The 11,013-nt window shown below is 39.2% G+C and overlaps 1 protein-coding gene and 1 pseudogene across 1 annotated transcript in view; one reads left to right on the plus strand and one right to left on the minus strand.

Moving 5' to 3' along the window:
• Positions 1-4,711, plus strand: part of LOC134470973 (putative uncharacterized protein DDB_G0271982) — a 52,375-nt gene extending 47,664 nt beyond the window's left edge. Inside the window, exon 3 of the transcript XR_010040310.1 lies at positions 4,672-4,711. The gene's annotated coding sequence lies outside the window, so the exon portion shown is untranslated. The remainder of the gene's footprint in view (positions 1-4,671) is intronic.
• Positions 1,108-7,362, minus strand: LOC100716461 (zinc finger protein 64-like; annotated as a pseudogene).
• Between the last annotated feature and the right edge of the window lie 3,651 nt (positions 7,363-11,013).

Below are 11,013 nucleotides of genomic sequence, written 5' to 3' on the forward strand. Positions count from 1 at the left end.
TCTCTGCAACAGTGGTTGGGAGATTAGTCTGGATTTTGTTAGCCATAAAGTTCCCCATCTTTTTTAGATGTAACCATGATGCTTTTCTTCAGTCACATTTGCAATTCTTTTAGTTTGCCCTTTTATTATAAAACATAAAACATGTATTATTGATAACATCCATGAAGTTAAGAAGTAGAACTGTCCCAGTCATCACAGACCCTCTGCATGCCCTGTCCTCTTAACTTTACCCACTAGACACATCAGTTTAGCTTGAGATTTCTATGTCATCTAACCAGGTTAACAAATCTATCAGAGAGGATCCGTTTTAAAGTTGGAATCCATCATGAAGAAGCTCTCTTTATAGGACAGACCCATTACCGAGGCTTATTGGGCCACGTAATGGCTGATACATTGTGCCAACTTGAGAAGTTTAGAAGCTTAGCTAAGTAACTCAGCAGTTCTACATCCTGGATCCTGGAGTGGAGAGGACATGCCCTTGAGTAGCTGTTTACACAATCCAGGATGTTGTAATGATGGATACATTGTGTCAACTTGAGAAGTTTAGAAGTTTAAGTGACTTAGCAGGGACCAGGGTCCTCACTCTGTAAACATCCCGAGGCTGTGTAAGAGTAGGACACAGAGATGGTGTGAGTGCTATACCCACCCTGGGACAGTTAGCCTGCTAACAACACATGGGAGAAGAGGTTTTCTCTCTCCCTTTTGATCTTTTGCTTTTGCTGTCTTCTGGTGCCATGGATGGTTGCCCCTCACCCGTGCCACCTTGCTGTGGAGCCAGCTGATTATGAACTGAAAACTTTACAAACTGTGAGCTAAGTAAATCTTTCCTTTTTTAATTTTGAACTTCAGATATTTTGTCTCAGCAACGAGAAAAGCAACTAAGACAACCACTTAGAAAGAGCAAGGCAACCTTCCCAGTAATTCTTGTAGGGAAGACAGAGCTGTGGAGAAGAGGCCCTGCAGTGCTGCTCCGGCCTGTGTCCTCACATCACAGTCACATCAACCACTGGTGCTGGAGGCTTGGAAGACTGGGCCAGAACTGATGGCTGAAGTCTACCTCGATGATCTTCCTCTGGTACCCACATCTAGGAGCCCACTCTGGCCACACTAGAGGTCATAGTTGGGCTCCACTGGCACCTGGAGCTGCCCCACAGATCAGGGGCCCGAGAAGCACTGGGGTGCTGCTTTCAGAAGGGAAGGTGACCAAGTTGGAGTTCTTTTGTCATTGTGTTCACTGTGGTACTTCCTGTGGCACCTCAGAGAGTCATCCCTGACACAGTGTGTCTCACAGCAGAAGGCCCTTGGGTCACTATCTTGGCCACTTGATGAGAGCCACACTATCTGGGTGCCTTCTTGCACTGTGGGGCCCTGTGCTCCCTCTTGGCCTTGCCTTTTTGTGTCTTTTCAATGTGCTTGGCCAAGCTGCTGGGCCACTTTGGGTGGCAGCTGCAGAAGTCACAATTGAAGGAACCTTGCAGTGGACTCAGCTGCACATGCGCATGGTGGCTATGCTGTAGCAGGAGTACCTGCACTCAGGACACTTCTTGGAGTGATTGGTCTGTGCAGATTGAAGGTGTACTTGATATGGGTGTGGGACTTGAGGTTGGCTTTCACGGTGCAGCAGATGTCATAGAAGTCGCACTTAAAAAGTTTCTTCCCCAAGTGCACAATCGTGTGTCTTTTCAAGTCTGAGCTGAGTTTGAATTTGGCACTGCAGAGCCAGCCCTGGAAGGGGGTGTCCCTGGTGTGGGAGCACAGGTGCATGATGAGTTGGCTGGAGTTGTGGCTGACCTAGAGCTGACACTGCTTGTCAGAGTGGATCTGCAGATACTCCTTGAAGCTGCTGTTGTCCGCAGTGGTGTAGTCACACAAGTGACACTTGTGTGGCACCATGCATACATGGTCAAGTTGTCTTTCTGGCTGAAGCACTTGTTGCAGAACTCATTCTGGTGTGGTTTGTTTCCAGTGTGGATTTGAAGGTCCAAGTCTTTCATGCCCTGACCAGTTTTGAACTGGAAACTTAGGTGGCAACAATGGAATACACTCTCTCCAGGGTAGCTGTGTGCTCCCTTGACTCTGAGGGAAGAGTACAGTAGAAGCCTTCTGGGAGTTATTGCCTTCTGTGGAGAGGCCTCTTGGTTTTGGTACATGTTTACTTAGCTCAAAAGCTGAAATTGAGGCATAGAAGTTTCACTTATTGTTTTCCAAGTATAATCATCAAGCTAAGTCCAACTGGTAAGTTTGAGGTTATTTCACTATCCATCACCAGCTCTCCAAAAATATTTAAAAAGATGGACCAAGTGGGCATGGTAACACATGCTGATAATCCCAGCAACTGGGAGGTCAAGAAGGGAGGATCACAAATTTGAGCCCAGCTGGGTAACTGAGACTCTCTTAAAATAAAAAATGTAAAAAGAGTTATGGATGTGGTTCAGAGTGAAAGCTATGGGTTTAATCCTCAGTAGTGAAAAAATGGGGGTGGGGGTGGGGAGAGAGAGACAGAGAAAGGAAAAAAAAAAGAAGAAAAAGAAGCCAACAATCAATGGTGGCACATGCCTGAAATCCCAGCTACTTGGGAGGATAAGACAAGAGGATCATGAGTTTCAGTGCGCAGGCAATTTAGTGAGACCCTATTTCTGGATTCACCCTTCCATACTGCAAAAAAGAAGTAGACACAAAAAGCATGTACATCCTAACTAGTCTTGCAAAAAGTCCTCTTCCTTTAACAATCAATTTGCTGGCTTCCCAGCCACCTGTGGGGTCCCCTCCATGACCTCCCAGGGCATGGGCTGCGGCTCCCCTGAGTTGAGCTGCTGGGATTTGACTTATTTTATGCTGTGACATGGTGAGAAAACCAGACTCTCAGCTGGTCCCTATGAGTGGCCAAATCTGGAATTTTTAATTATCAAACTGTGATTAAACAACTGTGCAGGCAATTCTGCCTCAATTTGAAGTGTGAGCCAAAGTTGCTTTGTGACACAGCCCACAGGGATTCCTCTAGCTCACCTCTATTTTTGGAAGATTCACAGATTGGTTACATAGAAAAGTGCATGATTTATAATATAAACCGAGTCTTTTGTGCTATTGATAAAGTCTTTTAGGAAAATGCAAATCAAAACAATAAGATATCAATTCACTCCTGTAAAAATATCTATTATTGAAAAGACAAAGGTAACAAGTGGAGAAAAGGGAAGAAGAATATGGAGGTTCTTCAAAGAATTAAAAAGTGAATTATCTTATAAATTTAGCATCCTTACTACTGGATAGATATCCAAAGAAACTAAATATTGAAGAGAAACATTTGCACTCCCACGTTTATTGCAGCATTCTTCATAACAGCGAAGAAACAAAAATGATTGTCCATCAACTGATGAATGGATAAAGAAAAGGTGGTTATGTGTACTCAATGGAATACTATTGAGCCACAAAAGCCAATGAAATTCTGTCATTTGCAACAACATCAGTGGAGCTGGAGATCATTATATTATATAAAACAAACTAGGCAGAGAAAGACAATTATAGCTGGATCTCATTGGTATATGGAATATAAAAAGTTAATCTCATAGAAATTGAAAGTACAGTGGTGATTACCAGAGCCTGGGAAGAATAGCAGGTGACAGAAAGATGAAAAGAATTGATCAAGGATACTGAATTACACAGAAATAAGAATTTCAGATGCTATTGCACAGTAGGGTGAGCATAGATAATTATAATGTGTTGTATATTTCAAAAACCAGGAGAAAGGATTTGAAACATTTTTACTACAAGTTTGAGGAGATGTGTATGTTTATACTGATTTAAACATTACTCAATTGAAACATCACATAATACCACAAAAACATGTAACATTTTATATTTTTATGTATCAGACAAAAAGTAATTTTTTTCAGTAGTGAGGCTAGAACCTAGGGTACACCAAGTTGAATCTTGTTATGGTTTGAGTCTGGATATCCCCTGAAAGCCTCATGCAATCATGGTGGCAGGTTTCTAGAATCTGTGATTAATTCATGGCCCAATCAGGGACAGGCCCTTGAGGAAGTCAGTACAAACGATGAGAATATATTAAAACTGGCTGGAAGTGCACTGAAGAATGAGAGACCTCAGGATAAGTTCATAAAGGCCAGGCTTACATACTTCCCTAAAGGATGAATGGAAATTTAAGCTTGTATTGTAATTGGTACCACCCTGTCCATTAAGTGCAGATATGCATCAGATATCCAGACATGTGACCAGCTCAGCTGGTCCCAGCTTTCCCCAAAATGTTCCTGTTTTAGAAGTCATAGGTAAGCCTAGGGTAATGATATCAGCCATAAAACCTTGCTATATGTCCTGCTTCTCTGTTAAGATCAATATTAGCTAAGTGGCTATACTTGTAATCTTACTAGTTGATTGTAGTTTGACTCATGTTGTACCCATATCATGATTTTGCTCTGTAAAACATCTTTAAAAGAATAATCTCAGTGGCAACCCACTTGGGATCCTTCCTGTCTAAGGAGCTAACTCTACTGAGATGGGGGGAAAAATAACGTCCAACTTGTTAGAAGTCAGATACCAATAGTACGTGATTTTCATTACAGAGATCTTTCATTTTTGGGGGGAGGTTAATCTAGATATTTTATTTTATTTTTTAAGCTACTGTAAATGTAATTGCTTCCTCGGTGTCTATTCTAGATAACTAACAATAGGCATACAAGAACACTACTGATTTTGGTATGTTGATTTTGTGTCCTGCAATTTTGCTGTTTATACTTATTACTTTTAAATTTTTGGTAATCTTTGGTTTTTTTTCTGTATAAAATCATGTCATCTGCAAGCAGTGACAGTTTGCCTTCAGCCTTTCCTTTTTGGTTGCCCTTTGTTTGTTTATTTACTTGCTTGATTGCTCTAGTTAGGCCTCTAGTTAAATAAGTATAGTAACAATGGGAGTCCTTGTTCCAGATCTCCAAGAATAAACAAAACGTTTGACTTTTTTCCATTCAGTGTTATGTCAGCTATTGGTTTATCTAACATGATCTTTATTGTATTGAGGAATTATGCTTCTATGTCTAATATTTTCAAGGTTTTTATCTTGAAGGGACGTTAAATTTTATCAAATGCCTTTTCTGCATCTATTAGCATTGTCACATGCTTTTTGCCCTTTTTCTCTTGTGGTAGTATATGACAGTATTGACTCATATATACTAATTCACTCTTGTTTCTCACTTTTTTTTTTTTTTTTTGGTACTGGGACTTGAACTCAGGACCTTGAGCTTGCCAGGCAGATGCTGTACTGCTAGGCTACATCCTCATCCCTCAATCTTTTTTTTTTTTTTGTACCGGGGATTGAACTCATGAGCTCACACTTGGCAGATAGGTGCTTAAGCCACTGATTTAAATCCCTGGCCCTCTGTCCCTCAATCTTATTTCTTGTTGTTATTCAGGTTTTCTATTGTTTAGATTTTTTATTTTCCCATGATTCAATTTAGATAAAGTACATATATCTAGGAATTTGTCCTTTTTTTGTAAATTATCAGATATTTTCATATGATCATTCATACCATTTGTAGCAATCTTTTGTATTTCTGTAATGTCTTCCTTTCTATTCTGATTTTATGTGAGCTTTTTCTTTATCTTAGTCTAGTTAAGAGTTTGTTTGTTTTCTTTTTCTAAAAAATTGCTTATTGCTACATTTTGCGTACACATAATGCTCACATTCATCATAGGGAATTTGTACCTATACATGATATAACTTGTTCCTCCTCCCCACATTCTCATACCCTCCTTTCAGCCCCTCTTTACCCTCTTCATTTACAAAAGCTTTATTTCCATCTTTTCTTTTTTTTTCACATTTTCTTTTCCTTTCCCTCTCTCTCCTCCCTCATTCCCCTTCCCATTTGAACATTTTCTTCCTGCTTCACACTATCTATTATACATTTTGTCATTATTTACACTTTCAGTTTCTCACTCCAGAGAAACAATGCAGTACTTACACATTTGTCTAGTTTATTTCATATAAAAGTGTAGTTTCAAGATGTGTCCATTTACTTAGAAATGTCTCAAGTTTATCCTTTATGGTAGAGCAGTACTCCATTCTATCAAAAAATTGCATCTTCTTTATCCATTCATTGGTTCAAGGGCATTTGGGCTGTTTGCAAGGTTTAACTATTACAAACTGTGCCACTATAAACTAGGGTGTGCATTATTGCTGTGGTATGATGCTTTTAATTTTTGTTTTTGTGTGTGTGTGTTTTTCATTTTTATCGGTACCAGGGATCAAACTCATGACTGCCTGCTTGCAAGGCAGGCGCTTATGCCACTGAGCCAAATCCCCAGCCCCGATGCTTTTAATTCTTTCAGGAAGGCATCAAGAAGCGGGAGAGCTGGGTCCAAGTGAACCTCTAGTCTTAGTTTATTGAGGAATCTCCACACACATTTCCACAGTGGTTGTACCAGTCTGCACTCCTACCAAGAGTGGAGAAGTGTTTCTTTTTCCCTACATCCCACCAGCATTTGTTACTGGTTGATTTCTTGATAATAGCCATTCTTCCTGGAGTGAGATGGAATCTCAGCATTGTTTTAACTTGCATCTTTTGGATCATCAGTGATATTGACCATTTTTTCATTTGTTTATTTGTTTGTTCTACTTCTTCATCTGAGAAGTATCTATTCATTTCAGATGCCCATTTATGACTGGGTCTTTAAATTTTAGTGGTCTGGTATTTTTGAGTTCTTCGTATATATTTTAGTTAGTAGTCCTTTTTTGAGGTACATCCAGCAAGTTTTTTTTTTTTTTTTTTTTTTTTTTTTGAGACAGGGTTTTGCTGTGCAGTTCAAGCTGGCCTTGATTTCACTTTGTAGCCCAGGCTGGCCTCAGACTTGCACCGAGTTTCTTACCTCAGCTTCCTGAGTGCTGGAATTTCAGGCATCCACCACCATGCCTAGCCTAAACTAGCAAAATTTTTCCCACATTATAGGTTGTCTCTTCACCCTGTTGGTGTTTTTTCTCTGTTTTATCTTTTGAAGGGGTTAGGAGGAAGATAGAGAAATAGAAGAGGAGGGGATTAAATACAAAGCAGGAGGACAAAGGAAGATTACCCAAACTTTGGGAAACTTGTGAAGAAGACAGGAGGGAATAAAAACAGGAACAGAAGAGAACAACAACACATTAGATACAGTTTTCACATTCATGAAAGAAAGAACAAGCATTCTATAGAAAAGAGAAAAACTGCAAAGAACAAAAATCCTGCTTTATGGTGCGTCTCTACTGTCAATGGGGAGGCAAAGAGAGCTGACAGAGCCCAGATCCCTGTTGAGGACCCCCACAGCCAACTGTGGGAGCGCATTGGCATGGTGGATAATCTCAACAACTCTCATCTTCAGCATCTCTGCGTTCAGGCTGTTTCTGTGTTCTGGCCATGAGGCTGGGGCCCACGTTGTTCAGTTCATTCTTCAGGTGCCACCGACCGGCTTGAACTTAGGTCCCTACACTCCGGTGTGTCCCATAGCTGCACCTTACCCTTGATACTGGGGAATGAAATTCCCGACCTACTATGTCTGTGAGTACGTGTTCTCTAAAACCGAAGAATGAATTGAAGAACAATAGAGGTGAAAAGTAGAATATATTTATTAAGGGAAAGAAAGCTTCTGTTTGAGAGAGAGAGAGAGACAAAAGGGGGTCTGAGTGGGTTGTCCAAGACTGTGTCTTTCCCAGGGACTTTTACAGAGTAAAACCATGGTTCAAGGTGGGACATAACTATAGTTAGCGAATAAGATTTATAGTTTAGGTAAAATTGATTAAATTGGGGACAAATGGGAAAGCAAGTCATATAGGAAGTGGGCATTCTTAGAGATTACCTATATGAGTGACTCCTCCTATAGGGAATTGGGATGGTGACTCGGCTTCTCAAGGTGATCCAGATTTAATCCCTATGCATTATACTTAAGGGTGTAGTTGCGTTTGTTTTGCTTTCTGTCTTGAGATCTGGCCCACAGCCAGAGGTGTGTGTATAGGACCCAGCTCTGTCTGACTGCCTATAATATTTCTAACTAACTCAGCTGCCTGCAACACCCTGACACAAGGAGCTCCAGATGGAGCCCATCCTCAGCTGCTGTGATTTCTGAATTTAGTCTGCCCCTTTCCAACATGGCCACTGGGCCAATCACCCTCTCCAGGGGATGCCTGAATAGAACTGGGACGAGATGGCTCACCAGCCACTGCAGTCTGCAGCATTTCCTTTTTTCTTTTACTTTTATTTTTTTTCCACTCATGCATTTCCTCTTGGAGGCCTCTGGAGTCATCCGTAGTCACTGTTTTTCTGCAGGTTTGAGCCTCCTGCGCCAAGAGCTAGGGCTCTGGGAGAAAGCACCATTTGCCACCTCTCAAAGGTCTCTCCTTTCACTCTCTGTGGGCCATGGTCCTCGCCTTGGATCCTTGCTGTGTCCTACGGACCTACTTTCCTTCTTGTCTTCTTCACATTGCTGTCTGTATTCCATCATCTGGGCTCCAAATCTCAAAAGAGGCCTTGACTCAGCTCATCACCTCTCTACCATCTTTGTAGAAATCACTTGGTATGATTTCAGTGTTTCAAAATTGATTCAGAATTGTTTTGTAGTTTGCCACTATTTATCCTGGAGAATAGTCCATGTGCTCACAAGAAGAGTGTATTCTGCAGTTGCTCAATGTAATGTTTCACAGATACCTGTTAGGTCCGTTTGATCTACGCTTCAATTTAGCTCTGCTATTTCTTCGGTGATTTTCTGTCTGAATGATGTCTCCATTGCTCACAGTGGGGTGTTAAATTTATCTACTGTTACCGTATTGGACTCTATCCTCCCCTAAAGTATCCTAATATTTGATTAATGTATTTCAGTGACCCATTATAATTATCTCTTTTTACTTGTGGGTTCTGCCTTTGTTTAAATCCTATTTTATCTGATATGCTTAAGACTATCCCTACTTTCTTTTGGATTCTTTTTTTTTTTTTATTTTGAAGGTAGTAAAATACAACAGAACAAGACAGAATAAAGCGAACTAAGACCATGTAGTGAAATTGGTACAGAACTTCACAGCAGGTTACCGGGATAACAGTAATAGGCATCACAGTATATTTTTGTTATCTTTACAATAGTTGTTCTTTCAATCATAAATAAAATGAAATATATATAAAATATATCAAAATATATATATATAAAATATATCAAAATAAAATGAAATACAGAGCATTATAGACCTTATCAAAACAATATTGAACAGAGCAGTACCATTAATCATAATAAAGCAAAACAGTAATAAAAATATTTGTCTTTATAGAGATGGTAGAAGGGAATCCCCCTTATTTGCTATGGTCAACCTCCCAAGAGATGCTCATTTGCTAAGAGGGAGGTTAGGGAAGTGGGATGTTTCACTTTAGGCTCTGCACCAGTAGGTTCACTATTGCTTAGGGGAGGCAGGCTGGTTGCTTGGTTTCCCAGCGTCCTAAGTTCCAACATGGCATGGATCTCAGGAGACCCTGGTGGTTCTCCTGCTGGAAGGGCTGCAGCTGGCCACACCACTGCCGCTTACCAGAGAGGGGAATTTCTTTTGGATTCCATTTCCATGGAATATTTTTTCCATACATTTCCTGTCAGCCTATCTGTGCTCTTAGATGTGAAGTGAATGTTTTGTAAGCAATATAGAGTTGGGTAATATATTTTAATCCATTTCTTTATTTCTTTTAAGTAGAGAATTTAATCTATTCATCTTTTCTAAATCAATATTTCTTTCTTTTTTCTTTGTTTCTTTCTTTCTGCATTGCTGGTGATTAAATCCAGGGCCTTGCAAATACTAAGTAAATGTTATATCTCTGGGCTATATCCCACTTCATTTACAAATGAGAAAATTACTGGCAGATAATCTCTGACTACAGCTATTTCATAACTTGTTTTCTAGTTTCATTTTAGTTTTTTTCTTTCTCCCTCTTTTGCTGTCTTTATGACTGAGTAACTTACTGCAGTAGGTGTTTTGGTTCCTTGTCTATTATTTTTATGTAGTGTAGATTTTTGTTTTGCAGTTTGAAACTTCCAAAGTGTTGTTTTTTTATTATAGGAAGCTATTTTGCACATTTAAAATTTTAAAAAAAATTTTTTAAAATTTTTATCAGTACCAGGGGTCGAACTCAAAACCACCTGCTTGCAAAGCAGGTGCTTATGCCGCTGAGCTAAATCCCCAGCCCCTAGGAAACTATTTTAAAATGATAGATACTTAACACAGTTATAAAGATAAGAACAAAAAGAGAAAAAAGAGATTAAAAGATATGAAACTTTATACTTGTATTGCATTCCTCCCAATGATCTGAATGTTGATATTCCATTTTGTATCTTTCCATTTTGCCTATTTCTTAACATATTATTGTAGCTATTATTATTTTACATTACTTTTAGACTTATGCTAAAAATATGATTTGTTTACCATATTTGTAATAGTATAGTATTCTTTTTTATTTTTTAATTTTTTTTATTTAAAAGGAAAAAAGAAAAAACAAAACAAAACAGTATAAGGGTACAAGTAATACAGAATTACAAAAAAAGGTAGGAAATCACTAGTTAATAGATTACATGTTGTCATCTTAGAAATGTTGTTCAAGTTGCAGGATTAAAGCATACAAAGTGGACATTCAAACAGTGAGACTGCAAACAGTTGTGTTCAGTAACCCAACAAAAACTCAGTAATATGGTCTCTATCTTAACATACCTAAACACACGTGCAGTTGTATCATTTAGAGCACTTTTTCCCCCCTCTCTTTTTTACAACAAAATTTACACATTTTGGGTTTTATTACTCCCATAGTTCTTATTACTTTTTGTTGGAAGAGAATAAAACCAAATATGACAAAACAAAGCAGTCAGTCAAAACAAAGGATAGACATTGCACATGATATAAAAGCAGAATACAAGGTAATCAACAATGGTTACCATAATGCCTCTTGCTTCCTTAAAAAGAATTGCCTATATCATTAGGTATAATAAAATTGAACAAAACCATACAGAACAAGGCCA

This window comes from Cavia porcellus, unplaced genomic scaffold (genome assembly GCF_034190915.1).
Source record: "Cavia porcellus strain 051 isolate PalLab524CR breed Dunkin Hartley unplaced genomic scaffold, mCavPor4.1 scaffold_1, whole genome shotgun sequence".
In the NCBI taxonomy this organism is placed as follows: domain Eukaryota; kingdom Metazoa; phylum Chordata; class Mammalia; order Rodentia; family Caviidae; genus Cavia; species Cavia porcellus.